Source organism: Zea mays, chromosome 3, assembly GCF_902167145.1.
Source record: "Zea mays cultivar B73 chromosome 3, Zm-B73-REFERENCE-NAM-5.0, whole genome shotgun sequence".
NCBI classification, from domain to species: domain Eukaryota; kingdom Viridiplantae; phylum Streptophyta; class Magnoliopsida; order Poales; family Poaceae; genus Zea; species Zea mays.
Genome location: NC_050098.1, coordinates 75,927,054 through 75,952,857, shown reverse-complemented (window position 1 = coordinate 75,952,857; position 25,804 = coordinate 75,927,054). Strand labels below are relative to the sequence as shown.

Here is a 25,804-nt window from a genome sequence, read left to right as displayed (position 1 = left end):
TTCTGCCGTCATGCCGAAGCTTTTCTGCACATAGCTTCGTGATCATCTTATCCTTCGTCATGATCGCCTTTCGTCCCGCTCAAGCTTCGTCTTGACCAGACACTTGTATACCCGTAACCTGATTCCGAAGATACATGTTCACATATTCCACTTGGAAAACATTGTCAAATCATGTTTTTGAGGACCTTCGAAAGCCGAAGGCCCCCAACAGTAGCCCCTCGCAATATTAATTTGCTGTAATGATAAATTCATATTGCGACATGGACGAAGGCTTTAAGCCGAAGGTCCGAAAAAACACCTTCCCTTTGTTAGAATAGCAACAGTCATTGACAAGCGGGACCCTCCATTTCTCAACGCGCTAGGCGTATAAATAAGAGCTCACCACGAGTTTATTTGGCACACTCTCTTGCCATCTGGTCTTGCTCACCCAACTTTTAGCCTGTGCGCAACAACACTTGCTTGGCTTTTTAAATTTTTAAGCTTCGGTTTCGAGAGCACTTTCTCAGCGTTTTGCGAAGATGTCTGAGGATAAGAAAGCTGTTGGTGATTCGAAGCTGAGCCTTTCTGAGGAGATGCATCTGGGCTTTCTTCAATCAATGTCAAAGACCAATACAGAAAAGATTACTAAGGAGATTTTGGAGGGTTTATCTGAAGATACTGGTGACAGTGATAGTTATGATGTGGATAGTAGTGGTGAAGACTCCGAAGATCGACCTTGGCGACCAAGCCATGCAGTCTTTGGTAAATCAAGTATTAAATAAAGCCATCTCGTCAACATGAGGGGCAGATATTTTCGGGACTTGTCTATTGTGAGAGCTGACGAAGGATAAAAGACTTGTCCGACTCCCGAAGAAAATGAAGTCGTGATATTTCGAAGCTTCTTAAAAGCTGGACTGCGATTTCCCTTGAGCAGGTTTGTCGTGGAAATACTGAAGATATTTGAAATCTACCTTCATCAACTTACTCCCGAAGCAATCATGAGGATGGGCATTTTTGTGTGGGCCGTGAGGAGCCAAGGTTTAGAACCAAATGCAAAAAGTTTCTGCAACATACATGAGCATGAGCTATTGTATGAGAAAAAACCCTGGGGTAAAGAGCAGTATCACAACAATTTTGGCTGCTACAGCTTCGGGTCCCGGTCTGGGTCAAGCTGCCCCGTACCAACCTTTCGAAAAAGATGGCCCGACAACTGGATGACGGAATGGTTTTATGTGAAGAATGATTTAAAAACTCAGGAAGATATTGAAGGTATCATTATGCGCCCTATCTGGCAACGCTTCGGCCTCCGGAGGCCAAAGGTGGAAATAGATGAAGTAGCCGAAGAATGCCAGAGAGCCTTCGGCGCGGTGTGCTCTTTTATTGGGACAAGGGATTTAATGCAGGAGCACATTGCCTTCAGAGTATGGCCACTTGCAGATAACTGGGAAATGCCGAAGGAAACCGTCAAGGAACCTGACGAAGGTGGACTAGTCAGGCTAAAATACACATTCAAATACGGAGATAAGTTCGTCGAGCCAGATGACGACTGGCTGAAAAGCATTGAGGCCATAAGTGATGAATTGCTTGGAGTATATTCAAAGGCCGAAGATACTGCATTATCAGCGGCCTTCGGAGGCCGAAAGAAGAAGAGACTCAATCGAGTATTTGATGCAATTGGGTTTGTGTACCCCGACTACCGTTATCCAACACGGGGTCAAAAGAGAAAGAACACATCTTCTGCAAAGGAAACTGCTTCAGCCGCTGCTAGCGAGCCGGCGCCGAAGAGAAAAAGGGTAAAGGTTCTCACACACCGGCCTCGTTATATTGAACCGGCCATAGTGCCTGAGTTTGTCGGTGAGACCTCTTCGGCCACCGAAGCTAAAGAGCCAACTCCCCTGCCAAATATTGAAGTGCTGGCCGAAGTGCCAATGACGGAAAAAATAGAAGAACCGAGGGCTGAAGAAATAAAGACATCAGAAGTTTTAAGTCCTTTGGCAAAAACTGAAGCAACAAAAAGCCAAAAGGGTCCAGTAGTGACCCCTAAAATAAAAAGGATGGTTAATGTGCTAGATGTTTTGGAGACAATTAAATCTTCAAGCACAACTCCAAAGAAAATTGTTAAAACTTCTGAAGTGCACACTGAAGCCTTTGTCGCCGAAGCCTCAAAGCAACAATCTGAAACTGAAGCTGGGCCTTCAGAGCCCGCCAAGGTGAAATCCTTGGAAGCTGAAAAAACAGAAATAGCAGAACAAATTTTGGCTGAAGAAACTGGCACTGCTGCCCCCGAAGCATCTTCTGAAGTACTTGATTATATTGTACGACATGCTTCGGGAAAAAGGTTATCTGGAGAAGAGATTTTTGAAGCTAATCACTATGCCCGAGAACTGAAGTATCCGAAGGGGGCCTTAGTATTCAATGGCACAGACGAAGATGACTTCTTATACTGCCTCCCAGACAACAAAGAATTATCTGTCTGTCGGGAGATGGCTAGAAGTATGGGGTTCCCGAAGCTTGAAGCTGGCCTCTGCGCTATGACAAAGGACGATCTTGCAGATAGCCTCGCATATAATAGTCTAAAGGTATGAAAATTGTATATTTGGGAATTTATAATTTTTGAATTATTCTTTTCTCCTTATACTAATTCTTTTCATATAGGGTTTAATACTTAGCAATGCTTTGAGAGCGCAAAAGAATGCTGAAGACGAGAGCTACAATATTGCTTTCAACAACCTACGAACAGAGGTTATTAAGCTAAGGAACGAAGCTTTGGAAAAAGATAAAATTCTGCTTACATTGGTGGATAAAATAAAGGAAGACGAAGCTACTTCTAAAACTCAAGCTGAGGCTCAAAAGCGCGAAATTGAGGATCTTCGGAAACAGCTAGCCAGAGCTAAAGAAGAACGCATACTTGAAGAGACGAAACGAGAACTTAGTGATCAGTGGGCAAATCATTTAGAAAGAAACGTTGAAGAGCTTCGTGCATCCAAGAAAAGGTGTTATGACAAATCTATAGAATGCGCTAAGAAAATAAAATCCAGCTTCGCCAGCGTTGGCGCATTCTCAAGCGAAGAAAACTTCACAAGAGGTAACCCCGAAGGCCCGATTGAATGGATCAGTCACGAAGCTGAGGCCTTTGAGGAAATCTTGAATAGCCGCAGAGACATATGCGCCTTTTCAGGTGCCAGGGGGATTGCTACTATTTTGGAGAGGAAAGGCTGTGAGCATGTGAAATCTTTGGCACAATCCGAAACTGCCTTATCCTCCGAAGATATAAAAGACCCTTCGGCCGAAGCAAGCCTGGTCGGTGGAAAAAATTTCACCGACATCTGGGACAATGGTGGCCGAGAAATGACCCAAGAGATTATTCAAAAAAGCAAAAAAGACATCCATGATGCTAGAAAAGTAGCAGAGACTGTTGAGAAAAGCGCAGAGCCCGAAGGGCAAATAGGTATTAATTAGTGGTTTTTGGCTCTTCATTGTAACTTTTTGATTTCGAACTTGTTCACGGTTTGTAATAGTAATATATCTGTATCTTCTCTTCCATCAGAACCTGCTGAGCTATCTCCGGGCCCCCACACGAAGGGGGATGACGAAATTAGTGTGACACCCCAGGTGTCTGTTTTGTGTTATGTCGGGAGATTAATCCTAATCTCGGATGTTCTGTAAAAATTTCTATTTCTCGATCGTGCCTATCTCTGTTTATCAGGCTTTCTCTTGGAAGTTCACCGAATTCAGAGTTATTCGATCGCGAGAAACAACCAATTTTAGAGCGTGTTAAAACTTGTAATTCTCGGAACGAATGCAGACTCGAAGATCATTCTCGAATTATAAATCTCATCTGAAGCTCATTAAATCAAACTCTCGACAGCTGTTATTTGGTCTGAGCCCGATTTTAATTCCTCGAACGTTGATCCATGTCTGACTATTTTATCTGAATCCGTACTCTCAAACGGAACGCTCAATATGTCGTCATCAAATCAATTTTTATCCGACTCGGCTAAATATCTCATGTCCGAACCGAACTCAAAACCCCGTATCGACAACAAATTTAAATTACCATGATTCGCCTTCTCCGACTAAAAATCCAAAGCCGATCAAATCTCAGGACGATTTATTTTCGAATCACGCGTAGGGAATTATTTCCGAGCGAATTCAAATCAAACTCCCGGCCAATTTAATTGCTCAATCGTCCGTTCGCCGAAATCTATTTCGCTCTGTTCTGTGTACAGACAAATTCCGCGGGAACATTTTTATTTGGGAAAATAAATTAGCGCGGCCCGAGTACGTGTTTGGGCCAAATCCAGCCTAGCCCACTAGGCCCACTAGAGAACCCTAACCCTACCTCATTCCTATAAATAGCAGCCCTCTCTTCTTGCACTTGGTTATTTTGCACTCCCACCCCTCAACAATTTCCAGCCGCCACAGCCTCCCTGTCTTCTTCCCCCACGCGCAGCAGCACCTTCTTCCCCAGCGCGCAGGGAGCTCGGCTCCCTTCCTCTCCATGGCGCCCAAGCCTTCTTCCACCTCTAGCCGGACCTTGGCCTAGCGCCCCCCTGCTCTCCCCTTGGCCGTTGCTTTCTCTGCGTGTGCAGGGTTGACGGCAGGAGCTCCTCCCCTCGGCCAGCCATGGCCCGGCGCCCTCCCGGCGTCCTCCCCTTCTTCCCAACATGCAAGAGCAGGGCGCCCCTTCTTCCTCCCGCATCACGGCAGCAAGCAGCTTCTCCATGCCGAGCTCGCCCAGCAGCCAAGGACGCCCCCTGCCACTGCTCCAAATGGCGAGCTCCATATCTGCATGGAGCCGAGCTCTCCCATCTCCACCAGCCGGCTCCCCTTCCTCCTTCCCCCTTCTTTCCCATGGCCGAGCCCTAGCTCCGGCCAGTAGTTTTGAGCACCCTTTCTCCACTGCACCTGCCTTTCTCTGCTGTCCACGGTGAGCAGCCTAGCAGCCGAGCGCTCCACTGTTGAAGCTCCCTCGACGGCGCCCTTTCTTCTCCCCCATGGCCACAAGCAGCTCGCCCCTTTCCTCCAGCCACGCCCTCCCTGTTCCTCTTCCACGCAGCGCGGTTGGCTCCCTGTCCATGGATTGCAGCGAGCTCGCATTTGCCCATGGCCGTGAGCCCTCTGCCGATGCCTCCTCTCTGCTGCTGAGCAGTGCGCCGTTGACGCCCGCTGTGTGCTCGACGAAATGCGCAGCAAGCCACGCGTCGTCGAGTTCCTGCAGCAGCCCCGGCGTCTCCGCGCTCTGCGGGCTCGCTGTTTTATAAGGCGCAGTGAACAGCACGCCGTCAACACTCGCCGATTGTTTGCTGTTTTTGCGCAGTCCCATCGTCGTCGTCGTTCACCCCGGTGAGACCGCGACACTCCGTGTTCGATTCCGCATCGACATTATTTTCCTATGATTAATTATGTATGTGTGCTGCTTTGTTTTATTTTTGTGAAGGAGAGAACCCTGTGTTTAGCGTGGAGAAGAAGGCAAGCCGCTCGACGCTCGTCGATGTGCGGAGCGATGCACAAAGCCGAATCGCCATCGTCCTCACAAACACCGTTTAGGTTTGATATGGTGAGCCGATGTGTTATTTTGTGTTAGATCGGATATATATGTGGCTACGATAGTTCTTTTGTACGTCGTAGGGATCGGTCGCGGGTGTATTAATTGTTTGCTAAAGCACTTCGTTGTAAAGTAGTGTGTTAGTTGTGGTAAATTAAATAAAGCGTAAAACATGATTAGTAATTTCCATAGTCGGCTAATGAGTTAGTCTTTGCTAAATATATTTTATGTATTCATCGTGGTGTAGGATAGAGTGGGTCGAAGATATAAATTATGAGACATGTGATTTGTGTTTAAGGACGAGATGTGCGAATAATCGGTTAGTGCTTCACTTGTCTCGTCAATAAACATTGTCATAAATAATTGTGCAAAAATTGGTCCTGAGAATGCAATGGGGACACGTATGCGTGAGTGTGTCGAAGTGGGTTACATCAAGTGTTGCGTTAGGTGGCATGGTTGCGTAGAAAAATTTGAGGGTCGCCGAGTTGTGTTTGTCTGAGGTGTCGACAAGAATTAAAAATGTCTGTCAAGTTTATACGAATGGCGAGTCTGTGGATGATTGTGTGTGCTGAGATGCATTGTAGTAGTGATGGCGTTAAAATTAACGGAAATGTCTCGAGTGCACGCCGCCCCATGGCTGTATGCGAGACAAGGTAACATAAGGTGTGCTCGACACGAATGTTCGGTCGATATAAGTAGGAAATTGTGTTTGCTTAATTAGAGAGGTGGTGACATGCCGAAGTAGTCATCGCTTTCTCAATATTTATAAGTCGAATCGAGTCGATGCGTATTTTGTGTTCGTTAAATTATGCTTCGCATATAATGTGTGATTGTACTCACGGATTCGAGTAGACACTTCAAGCAAGTCAAGTAGGTTTGTGGTATGAGTTGTGTAATGGAGTTAATTGTTTTAGGATAATTATTGAAATGCTCTGTTCGTATAATAAACATGTATGTGTCCATGATTGGGAAGTAAATGCATGGTGATTGTGAGTTGGAGACTAGTAGTTTACGATTTGTATGATATGGTCGGTGTGCAAAAATACTTGTGAATATGAATGTTTATAAAAATGTTGTAGTGTATGTGGTGTCTCGGATTTTGATAATAATAGACAAGCTGACGTGTATGATATTTAGCGGGCTGTGTCGTTGCTCTAGCTAGCCGACTCGTTAGATGACTTTAGTTAAGCTCGTAGTCACGATGATTTGCTTGTTGTAGCCTAAATGTGTATGATTATGGTCGCGGGTAAAAATCTGTAGTGCTCATATGGTGTCTAAACTAAAATGCGGACTAGTGGGTGAAAAGCGCTTAGATATAAGTATATGCCGGATTTGATGATTGTGGTGAATGCGTTTGTTAACTGAATGTGGTAATTTTAGTGCACTAAATAACTTGGATGAAAATTAGTGAGTCTACTTGTTAGTCCTCATATGATTATTTTAACTCTAACAATTGGTAAAGTGTTAGAATAATTCAAGTCTCTAGAACGCGGCAATTCTTGAATTGTATAGAAGCTGAAATATATTGATTGCTGTTTTGGACTGCACGTACTGTTTTCGGTGTGCTGTATGTTTGATGAACCAAATTGTGTTTTCTGTAGATATGTGCTATAGAAAAGTGGTAGATAACTTTATTATCTTGCTGGTGTTAAAATTTGACAGCCATAGGTCTGAAGGTTTAGGAGTTAGGATTTTTACAAATTCAGTAACTGAATCTGTCCAAATTCTGTACAGATTTCAGAAACTGCATTGTTTGCCTAATTTAATGTTACAATCTGTTCATGGTCATTATAAAAAAGTTGTAGATGCTTTTCTGATCTTGCTTGTGTTAAAATTTCATAAACACAGGCCTGATAGTTTAAGAGTTATGAATTTTACAACTTGGTTGCTGTGTTCTGTCCACTGACAGAACAGATTTCGAAAACTGAATTGTTTGATTCAGTTCAACATAGAATCAATTCTTGGTGATTATAAATGTTATGTAGTACTTTTCCCAAGATTTCCAAAAAGTCTTAGATCACTATTTTTGGTGGTCTGAAGATTAAGTTACCTGTGTTTGAAGTGTGAAGACTGAATCTGTCCAGTTTTGGACAGCACAGCCTTCATAGTATATTTTACCCTTGATACATGCTAAACCAGCCAGGGATGTTTATAAATAATTTGTAGAACATTTAATTAGCTTTCCAAAAAGTATAGGATCACTTTGTTTGGATGTCTGAATCTTTTGTTGTGAATTTTTGAAGCTGCAAGTCTGAATCTGTCCCAAATCTCGACAGAGCTGCTGTGTTTGCACAATTCGACCTTGCTAAGTGTTTAATCGTGCTGTGATGACAATACCAATGTTGTAGAGCACTTTGTAAGCTTTCCAGAAAGTCCTAGTTTGATATTTTTGGACTAACAATTGAAGAGTTATGATTAAAACAAGCAACTGTTGTATTGCTGTCCAAAAATTCTGCTAGTGCTCATTTGATTGTTAGTTCACCCGTTTGGCTAAAAATGTTTGGTTAGCACTTAAACAAATGTAGACTTGCCATGACTAAGCTTAATATTGCCTAAGTGTCCTATTTTATATGTTTCTTCTCTAGTTGATTGTGATATAGGAGTTCATAGACATGAATGCCTAGGTCCTATTCAAACTTACGTTGTATTGGTTGCTCTTGTACGGTCAATAGAAGAACAAATGAACGATTAAGGTAAGCGTAGTAAATGCGTGTACTTGTGATGTCGTGGTCATGTTGCGTAAATATACAAAATGTTTGTCATCTTTTTGTGGTGTTAACGTTGTGTGCTCGATGATATGTAGTTAGCTAACGCTAGTGTGTGTAGTTGCTTGTGATGTCTCGCTACTTAGTGTTTAATTCGCTAGCGTGTACTTAAAGTATCTTGTGCTATTTCATTATATTCATACATATGCATCTTGCACCTCATATAGGACCGAGAGATGATGATCGAGCCGGTGATGTGGTGCCAACCACAAGATGCCGTTGGTGGACGACCTGAAGAATGGACTTAACCAGTGGGTGCTCGCCAAGCGAGTACCTCCCCCAGCAAACACTGTCTAAGTGTTAAATTAAAGGCAAGCCCCGGTTTTATGTATAACCGTTATATATGCTGTTTTACTGCACTTAATGATTGTAGGTTTGTACTGTGCACTTAAGTGTAGGAGTTGCCTGAAACCCTAGTTGCATGAACTCAGGATTCCTTTTTGAGATGGATACTAGTATGCTAGGTCGAGTAGCTGCTTTAATAATTAGGGATCTCGGTAGAAGTCGAGTGATTTTTCTAGCACTCGCGCGAGGTCAGGAATTGGTTGTATCCACTTTGATAACAGAATGGTGATGGTCTGTGGACACGGGTCCATGGGGACGCGTGGTCTACAAGATGAAAATTGGAATAAGGATTAACGTGCGGATACCTGTGTCAAGCGTTTGAACGTACTAAACACATACCGAGAAATATGGTAAATCGGTAAGCCTAGTACCTGATTGAACCTGGCAGTAGACTTTGCCCCTCACGCGACCTGAGACGTGGTCTCCCATTCCGGTTATGGTGGGTACAAGTGCGGTCACTGCACGACGGCAGTCGGGGTCAGTGAGGCATTGTACGCCAAGGCGGTGAGCCCTGATCTGCTGACGGGGAATCGACGGGGACGGTTGATGTGTGTGGGGACGGAGTGCCCCTACATGTCATGTGTTTAGGTTTACCTTGCAAGGATAAAAACTCGATTCGAATCGTCTGCTTCTCGCAGCTAATGAGACTGCTTGATCCATTGTACTTCATTGAGTAACAAGTGGAAATGTGACGAGTTGACACAAGATGTTGATTGCTAAATATGTTTGATACCATGTATGAGTAGATAGTACACATTTAGTCTTAAGAGAGTCACACTTAAACTTGACAAAGCTAAAACTTGATTTTTAGACTCAGCTAGTGCTTTTGGCAACCAAACCCCACAGCCAAACAGCTGCATGTCTAGAGGTAGAGGAGTAGACTCCTCACACCGGGTAAGTCTAGCTGAGTATTAGTATACTCAGCCTTGCTTGTGGCATAATTTTTGCAGGTACTCCTTAGGATTATTTGTTGATGGTGTGACTTGGCCTTCATCCCTGCCACCGGGATAGACGGTCGAGTGGGTTACTGCTTCCGCAGGAGAGGACCAGGAGGAGTAGCGTGGCCAGGCTTCGCCATGTTACTCGGTTTTCTCCGTTAGTTATTTCCGCTGCATTAAAATTTATGGTTATTATTTCTAAAACTCCGATAATGTAATCACTATGATACTTATTAAATTTGTGGTATTATATTTTATTGTATTTCTCTGTGCCTCACCTTCGTGTGAGCTAGTGGTATTCGATCCTGGTTAAGTGGCTTTATCGGACTAGATCCGAGGGACTGACGGGTTATTCCTGTTTAAGTGTGGTCTAGCCTCTAAGGCGGGACTTAGGCACTTAAGCTGGAATAATTCGGGCGGTTCCGCCACAACTGGTATCGGAGCGAATACCAGTACAGAGAAGTCAATAAGTGATGATTACCAACCTTTTCTAAAGTAAAACTTGCTTAGAAACCAAAGTTGGATAGATATCAGGACGATAAGAATAGACCTAGGACGTGAAGCCTTAGGAAATAGATGGGTAGCTAGGTGGCTATATTTATATAGGCCATAAAGGCTATTACTACTACTATTAGGATGCTGTAGAAGCATCCGAAAAATTAGTTAGGTCTGAGAAGACGACTAGAATGAGCATGCATCATGATTGTCACATTATAATTGTCTCTTGTGCATCAACATGCTTCTCTCACCTTTATTCCAAGAATAAGAAATTGTGAATAATGTGTTGTATTGCTATGAACTGCAAAAAAATGCCTTACCTCGTGTCAGATTGGTAAGTCTTGTTAGGTCATGTTATGTGTTTCTCTTGTCTTGCTATCTAGGTGGCATTGCAATTGTTCAACCCTTTTTGCCAATAAAAATTGTTGCATGTTTTGCCCATAAAAGACACTCCAAACAACGTTGATTTAGAAAGTGAAATCTCTTAAAAAGAAATCATGCTTGTGTTGATGTTTTCTAACCCTTGCGTGTTTTACCCTTGAATTTACACCTGCACAACTTATAAAACCCCCATGACTTGACCGTTAGACCAACCCAAGTCCCCTTGTGCACTTGTTGTGTCACAAAAAAAAAATTTTTTTGTTGGTGTCTAGTTGCGCAAACCCTATCAAGGCCATGTTTCATTCCATAGATCCTGCCCCAAATCTTCATAACCTTTCTGCTGCTCATCCTAAGCGATCTCCTGCGACTGCCTCTCTTTTCACCTAGATATAGTAAACCGTTACCTTTATGAATCATGTTGTGGCTTATCATCTGAATCACTGGATCCTTCATCGATTCTGCCCTATTATCTGGTTATCTGCTATAAACCGTTCTCAAGTATCGAATGTTGATATACCTAAATCTCTCAATTCTGGTCATTCTCATACTCGTTCTCTAAGGATCATGACGTTGTTTTATCAATTTTTATCTTAAACGGCGTATCCATTTAGTTCAATGGATGTTGCTGTTATCTTTGGATCTCTCATGTCTCTAAAAGCTTATCAATCTCGATCTCATGGTCGGTTCATCCTCATATCGAATCTCGTGCTAATATCTGATCTGATAATCTCTATGTGGATCATAAAATGGTTCTCTGAGTTAAATAAAAATTCTCATCTGATGCTCTTTTGCCAACAATCCTTGCTTCAACTTCAGTCACATTTTCTGAGCCATACTCTCATGGGCTCCATCTATTTATGCTATGTGGAATTCTCGTTGGTCACGTTTGGCAATGGTGTCATGACTAACGACTGATGGTGCCACGACGAAACCGAGAGCCTACTATGGTGCACACATGGTTGAGCTGCTCGGCACGTGTTGGTATCGTGGTTAATAGTCGTGATCCATTGCGAGACAATACTGATGTGCTATCTTTTGTGGACACTCTCTCAGAATGATCGCTGCATTTTGTCTCGATATGTCGCGATATTCTAACCAAATCTGTCTTCAGTATCTTGTCAGATACCCTCTCATGAATTTGCATCTATCTTCAGTCTGGGAGTTACATGCTTCTCCACCCTTAAATGTCCTCATTCGAATCTCGGGACGAAATTAGTGTGACACCCCAGGTGTCTGTTTTGTGTTATGTCGGGAGATTAATCCTAATCTCGGATGTTCAGTAAAAATTTCTATTTCTCGATCGTGCCTATCTCTGTTTATCAGGCTTTCTCTTGGAAGTTCACCGAATTCAGAGTTATTCGATCGCGAGAAACAACCAATTTTAGAGCGTGTTAAAACTTGTAATTCTCGGAACGAATGCAGACTCGAAGATCATTCTCGAATTATAAATCTCATCTGAAGCTCATTAAATCAAACTCTCGACAGCTGTTATTTGGTCTGAGCCCGATTTTAATTCCTCGAACGTTGATCCATGTCTGACTATTTTATCTGAATCCGTACTCTCAAACGGAACGCTCAATATGTCGTCATCAAATCAATTTTTATCCGACTCGGCTAAATATCTCATGTCCGAACCGAACTCAAAACCCCGTATCGACAACAAATTTAAATTACCATGATTCGCCTTCTCCGACTAAAAATCCAAAGCCGATCAAATCTCAGGACGATTTATTTTCGAATCACGCGTAGGGAATTATTTCCGAGCGAATTCAAATCAAACTCCCGGCCAAGTTAATTGCTCAATCGTCCGTTCGCCGAAATCTATTTCGCTCTGTTCTGTGTACAGACAAATTCCGCGGGAACATTTTTATTTGGGAAAATAAATTAGCGCGGCCCGAGTACGTGTTTGGGCCAAATCCAGCCTAGCCCACTAGGCCCACTAGAGAACCCTAACCCTACCTCATTCCTATAAATAGCAGCCCTCTCTCCTTGCACTTGGTTATTTTGCACTCCCACCCCTCAACAATTTCCAGCCGCCACAGCCTCCCTGTCTTCTTCCCCCACGCGCAGCAGCACCTTCTTCCCCAGCGCGCAGGGAGCTCGGTTCCCTTCCTCTCCATGGCGCCCAAGCCTTCTTCCACCTCTAGCCGGACCTTGGCCTAGCGCCCCCCTGCTCTCCCCTTGGCCGCTGCTTTCTCTGCGTGTGCAGGGTTGACGGCAGGAGCTCCTCCCCTCGGCCAGCCATGGCCCGGCGCCCTCCCGGCGTCCTCCCCTTCTTCCCAACGTGCAAGAGCAGGGCGCCCCTTCTTCCTCCCGCATCACGGCAGCAAGCAGCTTCTCCATGCCGAGCTCGCCCAGCAGCCAAGGACGCCCCCTGCCACTGCTCCAAATGGTGAGCTCCATATCTGCATGGAGCCGAGCTCTCCCATCTCCACCAGCCGGCTCCCCTTCCTCCTTCCCCCTTCTTTCCCATGGCCGAGCCCTAGCTCCGGCCAGTAGTTTTGAGCACCCTTTCTCCACTGCACCTGCCTTTCTCTGCTGTCCACGGTGAGCAGCCCAGCAGCCGAGCGCTCCACTGTTGAAGCTCCCTCGACGGCGCCCTTTCTTCTCCCCCATGGCCACAAGCAGCTCGCCCCTTTCCTCCAGCCACGCCCTCCCTGTTCCTCTTCCATGCAGCGCGGTTGGCTCCCTGTCCATGGATTGCAGCGAGCTCGCAGTTGCCCATGGCCGCGAGCCCTCTGCCGATGCCTCCTCTCTGCTGCTGCGCAGTGCGCCGTTGACGCCCGCTTTGTGCTCGACGAAATGCGCAGCAAGCCACGCGTCGTCGAGTTCCTGCAGCAGCCCCGGCGTCTCCGCGCTCTGCGGGCTCGCTGTTTTATAAGGCGCAGTGAACAGCACGCCGTCGACACTCGCCGATTGTTTGCTGTTTTTGCGCAGCCCCAACGTCGTCGTCGTTCACCCCGGTGAGACCGCGACGCTCCGTGTTTGATTCCGCATCGACATTATTTTCCTATGATTAATTATGTATGTGTGCTGCTTTGTTTTATTTTTGTGGAGGAGAGAACCCCGTGTTTTGCGTGGAGAAGAAGGCAAGCCGCTCGACGCTCGTCGATGTACGGAGCGATGCACAAAGCCGAATCGCCATCGTCCTCACAAACACCGTTTAGGTTTGATATGGTGAGCCGATGTGTTATTTTGTGTTAGATCGGATATATATGTGGCTACGATAGTTCTTTTGTACGTCGTAGGGATCGGTCGCGGGTGTATTAATTGTTTGCTAAAGCACTTCGTCGTAAAGTAGTGTGTTAGTTGTGGTAAATTAAATAAAGCGTAAAACATGATTAGTAATTTCCATAGTCGGCTAATGAGTTAGTCTTTGCTAAATATATTTTATGTATTCATCGTGGTGTAGGATAGAGTGGGTCGAAGATATAAATTATGAGACATGTGATTTGTGTTTAAGGACGAGATGTGCGAATAATCGGTTAGTGCTTCACTTGTCTCGTCAATAAACATTGTCATAAATAATTGTGCAAAAATTGGTCCTGAGAATGCAATGGGGACACGTATGCGTGAGTGTGTCGAAGTGGGTTACATCAAGTGTTGCGTTAGGTGGCATGGTTGCGTAGAAAAATTTGAGGGTCGCCGAGTTGTGTTTGTCTGAGGTGTTGACAAGAATTAAAAATGTCTGTCAAGTTTATACGAATGGCGAGTCTGTGGATGATTGTGTGTGCTGAGATGCATTGTAGTAGTGATGGCGTTAAAATTAATGGAAATGTCTCGAGTGCACGCCGCCCCATGGTTGTATGCGAGACAAGGTAACATAAGGTGTGCTCGACACGAATGTTCGGTCGATATAAGTAGGAAATTGTGTTTGCTTAATTAGAGAGGTGGTGACATGCCGAAGTAGTCATCGCTTTCTCAATATTTATAAGTCGAATCGAGTCGATGCGTATTTTGTGTTCGTTAAATTATGCTTCGCATATAATGTGTGATTGTACTCACGGATTCGAGTAGACACTTCAAGCAAGTCAAGTAGGTTTGTGGTATGAGTTGTGTAATGGAGTTAATTGTTTTAGGATAATTATTGAAATGCTCTGTTCGTATAATAAACATGTATGTGTCCATGATTGGGAAGTAAATGCATGGTGATTGTGAGTTGGAGACTAGTAGTTTACGATTTGTATGATATGGTCGGTGTGCAAAAATACTTGTGAATATGAATGTTTATAAAAATGTTGTAGTGTATGTGGTGTCTCGGATTTTGATAATAATAGACAAGCTGACGTGTATGATATTTAGCGGGCTGTGTCGTTGCTCTAGCTAGCCGACTCGTTAGATGACTTTAGTTAAGCTCGTAGTCACGATGATTTGCTTGTTGTAGCCTAAATGTGTATGATTATGGTCGCGGGTAAAAATCTGTAGTGCTCATATGGTGTCTAAACTAAAATGCGGACTAGTGGGTGAAAAGCGCTTAGATATAAGTATATGCCGGATTTGATGATTGTGGTGAATGCGTTTGTTAACTGAATGTGGTAATTTTAGTGCACTAAATAACTTGGATGAAAATTAGTGAGTCTACTTGTTAGTCCTCATATGATTATTTTAACTCTAACAATTGGTAAAGTGTTAGAATAATTCAAGTCTCTAGAACGCGGCAATTCTTGAATTGTATAGAAGCTGAAATATATTGATTGCTGTTTTTGACTGCACGTACTGTTTTCGGTGTGCTGTATGTTTGATGAACCAAATTGTGTTTTCTGTAGATATGTGCTATAGAAAAGTGGTAGATAACTTTATTATCTTGCTGGTGTTAAAATTTGACAGCCATAGGTCTGAAGGTTTAGGAGTTAGGATTTTTACAAATTCAGTAACTGAATCTGTCCAAATTCTATACAGATTTCAGAAACTGCATTGTTTGCCTAATTTAATGTTACAATCTGTTCATGGTCATTATAAAAAAGTTATAGATGCTTTTCTGATCTTGCTTGTGTTAAAATTTCATAAACACAGGCCTGATAGTTTAAGAGTTATGAATTTTACAACTTGGTTGCTGTGTTCTGTCCACTGACAGAACAGATTTCGAAAACTGAATTGTTTGATTCAGTTCAACATAGAATCAATTCTTGCTGATTATAAATGTTATGTAGTACTTTTCCCAAGCTTTCCAAAAAGTCTTAGATCACTATTTTTGGTGGTCTGAAGATTAAGTTACCTGTGTTTGAAGTGTGAAGACTGAATCTGTCCAGTTTTGGACAGCACAGCCTTCATAGTATATTTTACCCTTGATACATGCTAAACCAGCCAGGGATGTTTATAAATAATTTGTAGAACATTTAATTAGCTTTCCAAAAAGTATAGGATCACTTTGTTTGGATGTCTGAATCTTTTGTTGTGAATTTTTGAAGCTGCAAGTCTGAATCTGTCCCAAATCTGGACAGAGCTGCTGTGTTTGCACAATTCGACCTTGCTAAGTGTTTAATCATGCTGTGATGACAATACCAATGTTGTAGAGCACTTTGTAAGCTTTCCAGAAAGTCCTAGTTTGATATTTTTGGACTAACAATTGAAGAGTTATGATTAAAACAAGCAACTGCTGTATTGCTGTCCAAAAATTCTGCTAGTGCTCATTTGATTGTTAGTTCACCCGTTTGGCTAAAAATGTTTGGTTAGCACTTAAACAAATGTAGACTTGCCATGACTAAGCTTAATATTGCCTAAGTGTCCTATTTTATATGTTTCTTCTCTAGTTGATTGTGATATAGGAGTTCATAGACATGAATGCCTAGGTCCTATTCAAACTTACGTTGTATTGGTTGCTCTTGTACGGTCAATAGAAGAACAAATGAACGATTAAGGTAAGCGTAGTAAATGTGTGTACTTGTGATGTCGTGGTCATGTTGCGTAAATATACAAAATGTTTGTCATCTTTTTGTGGTGTTAACGTTGTGTGCTCGATGATATGTAGTTAGCTAACGCTAGTGTGTGTAGTTGCTTGTGATGTCTCGCTACTTAGTGTTTAATTCGCTAGCGTGTACTTAAAGTATCTTGTGCTATTTCATTATATTCATACATATGCATCTTGCACCTCATATAGGACCGAGAGATGATGATCGAGCCGGTGATGTGGTGCCAACCACAAGATGCCGTTGGTGGACGACCTGAAGAATGGACTTAACCAGTGGGTGCTCGCCAAGCGAGTACCTCCCCCAGCAAACACTGTCTAAGTGTTAAATTAAAGGCAAGCCCCGGTTTTATGCGTAACCGTTATATATGTTGTTTTACTGCACTTAATGGTTGTAGGTTTGTACTGTGCACTTAAGTGTAGGAGTTGCCTGAAACCCTAGTTGCATGAACTCAGGATTCCTTTTTGAGATGGATACTAGTATGCTAGGTCGAGTAGCTGCTTTAATAATTAGGGATCTCGGTAGAAGTCGAGTGATTTTTCTAGCACTCGCGCGAGGTCAGGAATTGGTTGTATCCACTTTGATAACAGAATGGTGATGGTCTGTGGACACGGGTCCATGGGGACGCGTGGTCTACAAGATGAAAATTGGAATAAGGATTAACGTGCGGATACCTGTGTCAAGCGTTTGAACGTACTAAACACATACCGAGAAATATGGTAAATCGGTAAGCCTAGTACCTGATTGAACCTGGCAGTAGACTTTGCCCCTCACGCGACCTGAGACGTGGTCTCCCATTCCGGTTATGGTGGGTACAAGTGCGGTCACTGCACGACGGCAGTCGGGGTCAGTGAGGCATTGTACGCCAAGGCGGTGAGCCCTGATCTGCTGACGGGGAATCAAACGGGACGGTTGATGTGTGTGGGGACGGAGTGCCCCTACATGTTGTGTGTTTAGGTTTACCTTGCAAGGATAAAAACTCGATTCGAATCGTCTGCTTCTCGCAGCTAATGAGACTGCTTGATCCATTGTACTGCATTGAGTAACAAGTGGAAATGTGACGAGTTGACACAAGATGTTGATTGCTAAATATGTTTGATACCATGTATGAGTAGATAGTACACATTTAGTCTTAAGAGAGTCACACTTAAACTTGACAAAGCTAAAACTTGATTTTTAGACTCAGCTAGTGCTTTTGGCAACCAAACCCCACAGCCAAACAGCTGCATGTCTAGAGGTAGAGGAGTAGACTCCTCACACCGGGTAAGTCTAGCTGAGTATTAGTATACTCAGCCTTGCTTGTGGCATAATTTTTGCAGGTACTCCTTAGGTTTATTTGTTGATGGTGTGACTTGGCCTTCATCCCTGCCACCGGGATAGACGGAGGAGTAGCGTGGCCAGGCTTCGCCATGTTACTCGGTTTTCTCCGTTAGTTATTTCCGCTGCATTAAAATTTATGGTTATTACTTCTGAAACTCCGATAATGTAATCACTATAATACTTATTAAATTTGTGGTATTATGTTTTATTGTATTTCTCTGTGCCTCACCTTCGTGTGAGCTAGTGGTATTCGATCCTGGTTAAGTGGCTTTATCGGACTAGATCCGAGGGACTGACGGGTTATTCCTGTTTAAGTGTGGTCTAGCCTCTAAGGCGGGACTTAGGCACTTAAGCTAGAATAATTCGGGCGGTTCTGCCACAATTAGACAAATGGCCGAAGCCATCATGGATAAAGTTGTTGATCAGCTTCTAAACGAAGCTGCAGAAGTAGTCTTAAGGGAAGATTAGATGCTGCTGTAAAGACATTTAGATTGTAATGCTTGTTGAGAATCATGTGTAATATTGTGTAACTTTGGATGTAATATATTAGCTGTTTATAATTCTATTCTTTACGATGCATGAAACATTAGATACATACCGTTTTTGAGCCTTTGGCGAAAAAACACCTTCCCTTCTTTTCATGCTTCGTAAATAATATCCGTGTTCTCATAAAATCAGTAACCAATCCTCGTAAAATCAATAATCAATAGATCTTTCATTTCAGAGTTTTGACGAAGATATAACTCTCCAATGGCTATTGTTTGTGTCGTGTCACTATTTCTTCAAAACGATCTTCGAATAACAATTTTGAGACCCCCCTTCTTGCGTTGTTGATGCACTATGATGTATGATGTTATGCTATGCAAATGATGTAATGATGTGATGTTATGCAAAATGATATTTGTCGAAGGTCGACATCTATTTTTCACTGTAAGCCTCCCTTAGGAGCTTCTTCGCCTTTTACTTCAGCGGAATCAGCGTTTATTTTTCGCTGTAAGCCTCCCTTAGGAGCTTCTTCGCCGTTTACTTTCAGCGGAATCAGCATTTATTTTTCGCTATAAGCCTCCCTTAGGAGCTTCTTCGCCTTTTACTTTCAGCGGAATCAGCGTTTATTTTTCGCTGTAAGCTCTGCATTCCCTTCGGAACGACTTTTGAGCGGAAAACTTACACTGCGCTCCCTTAGGAACGACTTTTTGCTGCTTCGAAGAAATTGCACTGGGTTCCTTAGAACAAATTTTTTGATAATTCGAAGGTCCTCTGTGCCACCATGAATTCTCATGCTTTGGCAACTCAAGCCTATGGAGAAGATATATTTTCATTATGGTAAAAAGCGAAACTGTTACAAGAGATTAAAAAACGATAAAAGACACTTAAACTTCCCATAATTGTTCCTTACTAAAAAGAAAGTAATAGTGAATGCGAAAATGCGAAAGGCTGCTGTCGAGGTAGGATATTTGTTAGTAAATGTGCTTCGACTCTAGCACATCGCTATTGACTGTGCGAGCTTCGGACTCCTCTCTGAAGTCCCGCTGGAGGTGAGTGTGATGACTCCCTTCTGGCTGCTGATCTCGTTGTATTGGTGGTGGCGGTGGAGGCTGTTGCCAAGATGCTTGGGGTTGGCTTGCCAAAGCAACAGAAGCTGCAGGGTGATTGCCTACATATTCTGGAATGTAAGGCGAATGGTACGAAGCAGTATGCATGACCTGCTTCGGCTGACTCTGTTGTGCTGCAGCTTCTGCTATCTCCTTTTGCTTCTGGATGGTAACATGGCACATCCTGGTGGTATGGCCCTTGTCTTCACCACAGAATAGGCAGTAAATTTTTCTTGGCTGATCCCCAAATCTTCCCCCGAAGCCCCTGGCGCCTCTGCCCCTTGGCGCTGGCGGCTGGAAAGAGCTTTGCTGCTGCCCCGAAGCTTGCGAGGAGTACTGTGGCCTTTGCTGTTGACTCCCTCTATCATCAGCTTGAGTAGAATTGTGAATTGACCTGACGTGCCTCGGATGGAATCTTCCTCCGAAACCCCAGGTCATTTCAGAGAACCTGAATGCTTCCTCCCTTCTTTGGCGAAAGTCATTGTCAGCTCGAATATACTCGTCCATCTTCTGGAGCAGCTTCTCCAAAGTTTGGGGAGGCTTCCTGGCAAAGTATTGAGCTGAATGTCCCGGCCGATGTCCCTTAATCATGGCCTCAATGACAATTTCATTGGGCACTGTTGGTGCATGTGCCCTCAGACGCAGGAACCTTCAGACATACGCCTAAAGGTACTCTTCATGGTCCTGGGTGCACTGGAATAAGGCTTGAGCAGTGACCGGCTTTGTCTGAAACCCTTGGAAGCTGGTTATCAACATGTCCTTCAGCTTTTGCCATGAGGTGATTGTTCCTGGCCGAAGAGAAGAATACCAGGTTTGTGCAACACTTTTGACGACCATGACGAAGGACTTTGCCATGACTGCAGTATTGCCACCATACGAAGATATGGTTGCTTCATAGCTCATCAAGAATTGCTTCGGGTCTGAATGACCGTCGTACATGGGGAGCTGGGGGGGCTTGTAAGACTGGGGCCATGGTGTAGCCTGCAGTTCATTTGATAGAGGAGAAGCATCATCAAAAGCAAAATTTCCATGATGGAAATCTTCATACCAGTCGTCCTCATTGTAGAAGCCCTCCTGATGAAGCTCTCTGCGCGGAGGCCTTCGGTTCTGGTGATCTTGAGCAAGATGACGAACTTCTTCCGAAGCTTCATCTATCTGCCTCTGTAGGTCAACTAGACGAGCCATCTTTTCTTTCTTTTGTTGAACCTGTTGATGGAGCATCTCCATGTTTTGGATTTCTTGATCCAAGTCGTCCTCCGGAGGCGTTGGACTGGCGGCCTTCCTCTTCTGGCTTCGGGCCTCCCTAAGAGAAAGGACATCCTGATTGGGATCCAGCGGCTGCAGGGTGGCAGCCCCTGTGGCTGAAGCTTTCTTCGGCGGTATGACGAAGGTGATGCTTGCCGAAGGTGTCCAAAACTCAAAAAATGGACGTGAGTTCACCGGAGGTGGGCGCCAATGTTGGGGACTAGTTCTTAAATGCTTCGAATTAAGAACAAGGCAACATAAAAAGTGTTAAATGTTAAAGTCCTTCGTCCTTCAAAACATCATATCCCTTCGGATATAACGAATTCCGGACGAAGGTTATGAAGGAAAAAACTCTTCGTAAGCTCGATAGATGATAAAAAAGAATTCATACATGAAATACGAATAATAATACAGATATTATTATCAACTCATTTTTGTTTGTATTATCAAATTTGTAATAACAAATTATAAATGTACCTTCGAATTAACGGAAAGCAAAGGTACAGGCGTGATGCAAAAAGCGAATGCCAAGTCAGCGTGAACAGTACGGGAGTACTGTTCATCTATTTATAGGCGCGGGATGCAGCCCGTGTAGAATTACATTAATGCCCTTTACATTTATCAATAACTCTATAATAATTCTTCAAGGTCTAATTTGGCTTTTCATCTTTAAGTCGGTTCCTCTTTTCTGCCGTCATGCCGAAGCTTTTCTGCACATAGCTTCGTGATCATCTTATCCTTCGTCATGATCGCCTTTCGTCCCGCTCAAGCTTCGTCTTGACCAGACACTTGTATACCCATAACCTGATTCCGAAGATACCTGTTCACATATTCCACTTGGAAAACATTGTCAAATCATGTTTTTGAGGACCTTCAAAAGCCGAAGGACCCCAACACCATCAAATTTGGATGAAGAAGGAAGATGAGCCAAAAACCAGCTTCATAACTCCTAGTGGCACCTATTGCTACCTGCGGATGCCTGAGTGGCTCAAGAATGCAGGAGGAAGCTTCAGCAGAATGACAGCCAAGGTCCTTCATTCTCAAATAGGCAGGAATGTGCTGACATATGTTGACGATATCATAGTAAAGAGCACGAAGCAAGAGAATCACATTGCTGACCTACAAGAGACATTTGCCAATTTCAGACAAGCTGGTTTGAAATTAAATCTAGAAAAGTGTGTTTTTTTAGTGAAGAAGGGCAAGTTCCTTGGCTGCCTGGTATCAACGAAGGGAATCGAAGCCAATCCAAATAAGATCGAAGCTATCCTTCGGATGGAGCCGCCAAGTACAAAGAAGGGGGCCCAATGGCTGACAGGAAGACTGACAACATTAAATAGATTCGTATCCAGGTCAGCAGAAAGAAATCTGTCGTTCTTTGAAATACTGAAGTCAACAAAAGTTTTTCAATGGGGTCCGGCTCAACAAAAAGCTTTCGAAGAGTTGAAGCAATACTTGATCGATCTAACAACACTAACTCCACCTTCGCCAGGGTCTCCATTGCTCTTATATGTGGCAGCTTCGCACTCTGCAGTTAGTGTGGCACTTGTACAGAAGAAGCTAGATGGCCAAATCAAAAAGCAGGCTCCAGTGTACTTCGTCTCTGAAGTTTTAAGTTTATCAAAGAAAAACTATACATAATTGGAGAAGGTGTTGTATGCTGTGTTGATGGCCTCCAGGAAGCTTCGGCATTATTTTCAAGCATATCACATAATTGTTCCTTCATCATAGCCTCTGAAGGACATAATGAAGAACAGAGAAACTACTGGAAGGATTGGAAAATGGGTTGCGGAGCTTAATGAATTCAGTATTGACTATGTACATAGATCCTCAATTCAGTCCCAGGCGTTAGCAGGCTTCATTGCTGATTGGATGCCAGGGGCTCAGGAAGATAACACAAATAAAGACGCCGAAGCTTGGACAATGTTCTGTGATGGTTCCTGGGGAACCTTCGGTGCAGGAGTGGCTGCTGTCTTGGTTGCGCCTTCTAAAGTCAGAACATGTTATGCAGCAAGGCTGGAGTTTAGTTGTACAAATAATATTGCTGAGTACGAAGCACTTCTGTTGGGGCTTCGGAAGTAAAAGGCAATGGGAATAAGAAGGACAATCCTTAAAACTGACTCTCAAGTCATTTTTGGCCATGTAGACAAAAGTAGCAAGGCAAGAGACCCGAAGCTTGAAAAATATCTGGATACAGTTCGAAGGCTGGAGGCTTCTTTCGAAGGTTTTTCTGTCAAGAATATTCCAAGAGGAGAAAATGAGCATGCAGATTTGTTAGCCAAATCAGCGGCACAGGGGCTCCCTCTACCTTCAGAAGTATTTTTTGAGACAATAAAAGCACCTTCGGTTGAACTTATGGAAAGAGCAGTGCTTGCAATATCCCCTGTGCATAGTGAAGATTAGAGGACTGAAATTATATCTTTCCTCCAAGGTAATTGTCTTTCGGATGACGAAGCTTATGATAAGAGAATGGAAGTAAGGACATGACCGTATGTGATAATAGAAGGGGAATTATATAAACATGGAGTCTGTTCTCCACTCCTCAAGTGTTTATCCAGAACCGAAGGTATTGGATTAATGAAGGAGATACATGCAGGTCTGTGTGGATCTCATATTGGGTCTAGGCCCTTGCTGGGAAAAGTGTTTAGACAAGGATTTTATTGGTCGAAGGCAGCTTTGGATGCAGTAGATCTGGTTCAAAAGTGTGAAAATTGTCAAAAATGTGCAAGAGACCAAAAGCAACCTTCATCTCTCACTCAGCTAATACAACCTACTTGGCCATTACAAACATGGGGCCTGGATTTGTTAGGCCCACTTCCACTAGCGCAAGGTAATTTGAAATATGTTGTGGTGGCTGTAGAATATTTTTCTAAGTGGATTGAAGCAAAGCCTTTGGCCACAATAACTTCGGTTACAGTCCAAAAATTCTTCTGGCAAAATATTGTTTGTCGCTTCGGCGTGCCGAAGGCTATAACTGTAGACAATGGAAAAACACAGTTTGATGCTGAAACGTTCAAAGATTTCTATGACCAAATTGGCACGAAGATTCATTTTGCATCAGTAAGGCACCTAGAATCAAATGGACTGGTAGAAAGAGCAAATAGCATTATAAAGACAGGAATAATGAAGCTAATCTTCAATCAGCCCAGAGGAAAGTGGCCAGATGAGTTGATTAAAGTGGTGTGGAGCCACAATACAACCATGTCAAGATCAACAGGATTTACACCTTTCAAACTATTATTTGGTGACGAAGCTATAACTCCAGAAGAAGCTAAAGCAGGATCAATAAAAACAGCAGCTTCGGCAGAAGACGAAGCTAATTATCACGTAGCAAAAGATACTATAGAGGGGACCAGACTTCAGGCTGTAGAGAACATCAATAAATATCAAGCTGAAACAATAAAATGGCGTGACAGAAAAGTTCGGTTGAAAAATATCAAGCCAGGGCATTTGGTGCTTCGGAGAGTAGCCAATCTAGACACAATAGGCAAATTGCAGCTGAAGTGGGAAGGACCTTTTCTGGTGGTATCTTCATCGAAGCCCGGTTCTTACAGATTGAAGGATATGGACGGCAACGACATACCCAGATCTTGGAATGCGGATCAGCTTCGACGATATTATGTGTAATTTGATGTAATCTTTTTTCATTTTTTCTATGGCACCCTTTTCCTTTCCAAAGGGGGAGAAAGGTTTTTAATGGGGCCATAGCTTGTAATTTTTCCTTTCTTATTTAGCTCCACGAGAGCCAAATCCCCCAAAAGGATGTAAAATGTAAAATCTGAGCATGCACCATCGAGTGCAGAGAAAAAAAGAGGAAAAACATGGAGAAGCTCAAAAGTCATCCCCAAGGGGATGTAGAGCATGACGAAGCTACAAAAAGTCGTTCTTAAGGGAGCGCAACGTAAGTTTTCTGCTCAAAAGTTGTTCCTAAGGGAATGCAGAGCCAAATACCGCCGAAATATAAGGCGAAGAAGTTCAAAAGTCATTCCTAAGGGGATGCATTACTTATACCGCCAAAATAGAAGGCGAAGAAGTTCAAAAGACGTTCCTAAGGGGATGCAGAACTTATACCACCGAAATAGAAGGTGAAGAAGCTCAAAAGACGTTCCTAAGGGGATGCAGAGCTTAAGACTCAAAAGACGTTCCTAAGGGGATGCAGAGTCTGGGTGTGGCTTTGTGTGCGTGTGTTTGGACATTCATTTGCACATTACATTACATCATTCATTGCATTCATACACATTCATGTAGACATTCGTAGGATCATCATCATAACACAGAGTACAAATAGATGCTTCGGCTTTGATGACAATGCTTCGATGAGCATAAAGAAACAAAGATACGCGTCGTTGTGTACGAAAAGAAGGGAAGGTGTTTTTCGCCTTCGGCTCAAAAGATACAAGTTTCATCCACATCAAAGCAATTCACACACGGATGAAAAGGTAAAAATATATTACAAGGTATGGACAAATTTACATAGTAATGTTTGATTCTTAAATTACAATATCTTTTACAAAGATAATTCAAATGTCTCTAAAGCTTTGTGCAGCAGCTTCATCAATCTTCGTTGAGCTTCGGATTATTGACCTTCGGCATCGTCATCCTGTACACAACAAAGCAGTATAAGGTAAAAAGTAATTACAAGAGAAGGTAAGTGTTGCGAACTTGTTCTCAAATGCTATGAATTAAGAACAAAGCAACACAAAAATAGGTTAATGGTTAATGTCCTTCGTCCTTCGAAGCATTATTTCCCCAAGGATATAACGATCTTCGTACGAAGGTTATGAAGGACGTACCTTCATCATCACAGTATATATCAATAAAAGACGAAGCATATAAAACATGGGAAATAACATGGATAATTATATGGTATCATAATATGTCTTTTACTATATAATCACAAATGAATAAGAGCAATATTGAATTACATTTGTACCTTCAGCTTGACAGAAGACAGAAAGTACAAGCGTGATGCACAAGCGAGTACAAGTCAGCGTGAACAGTACGGGGTACTGTTCATCTATTTATAGGCACAGGGCGCAGCCTGTGTGGATTTACATTCATGTCCTTTATAACTGGTTACAATCATGACACAAATTATCATGGGTCGATCAGTCTTTTCATCTTTAAGTCGGTGCAACCTCTTCAGCTCTTGATAAACACTTGAGAAGTAGAGAACAGACTCCATGTTTATACAATTCCCCTTCTATTATCACATACGGTCTTGTCCTTGCCTCCATTCTCTTATTATAAGCTTCGTCATCTGAAAGGCAATTACCTTGGAGGAAAGATA

The 25,804-nt window shown here is 43.1% G+C and overlaps 2 pseudogenes; both read right to left on the bottom strand.

The window, feature by feature from the left end:
- Nucleotides 1-4,388: 4,388 nt before the first annotated feature.
- Nucleotides 4,389-5,111, bottom strand: LOC109945239 (uncharacterized; annotated as a pseudogene).
- A 7,369-nt stretch (nt 5,112-12,480) lies between these two features.
- Nucleotides 12,481-13,626, bottom strand: LOC109945238 (uncharacterized; annotated as a pseudogene).
- Between the last annotated feature and the right edge of the window lie 12,178 nt (nt 13,627-25,804).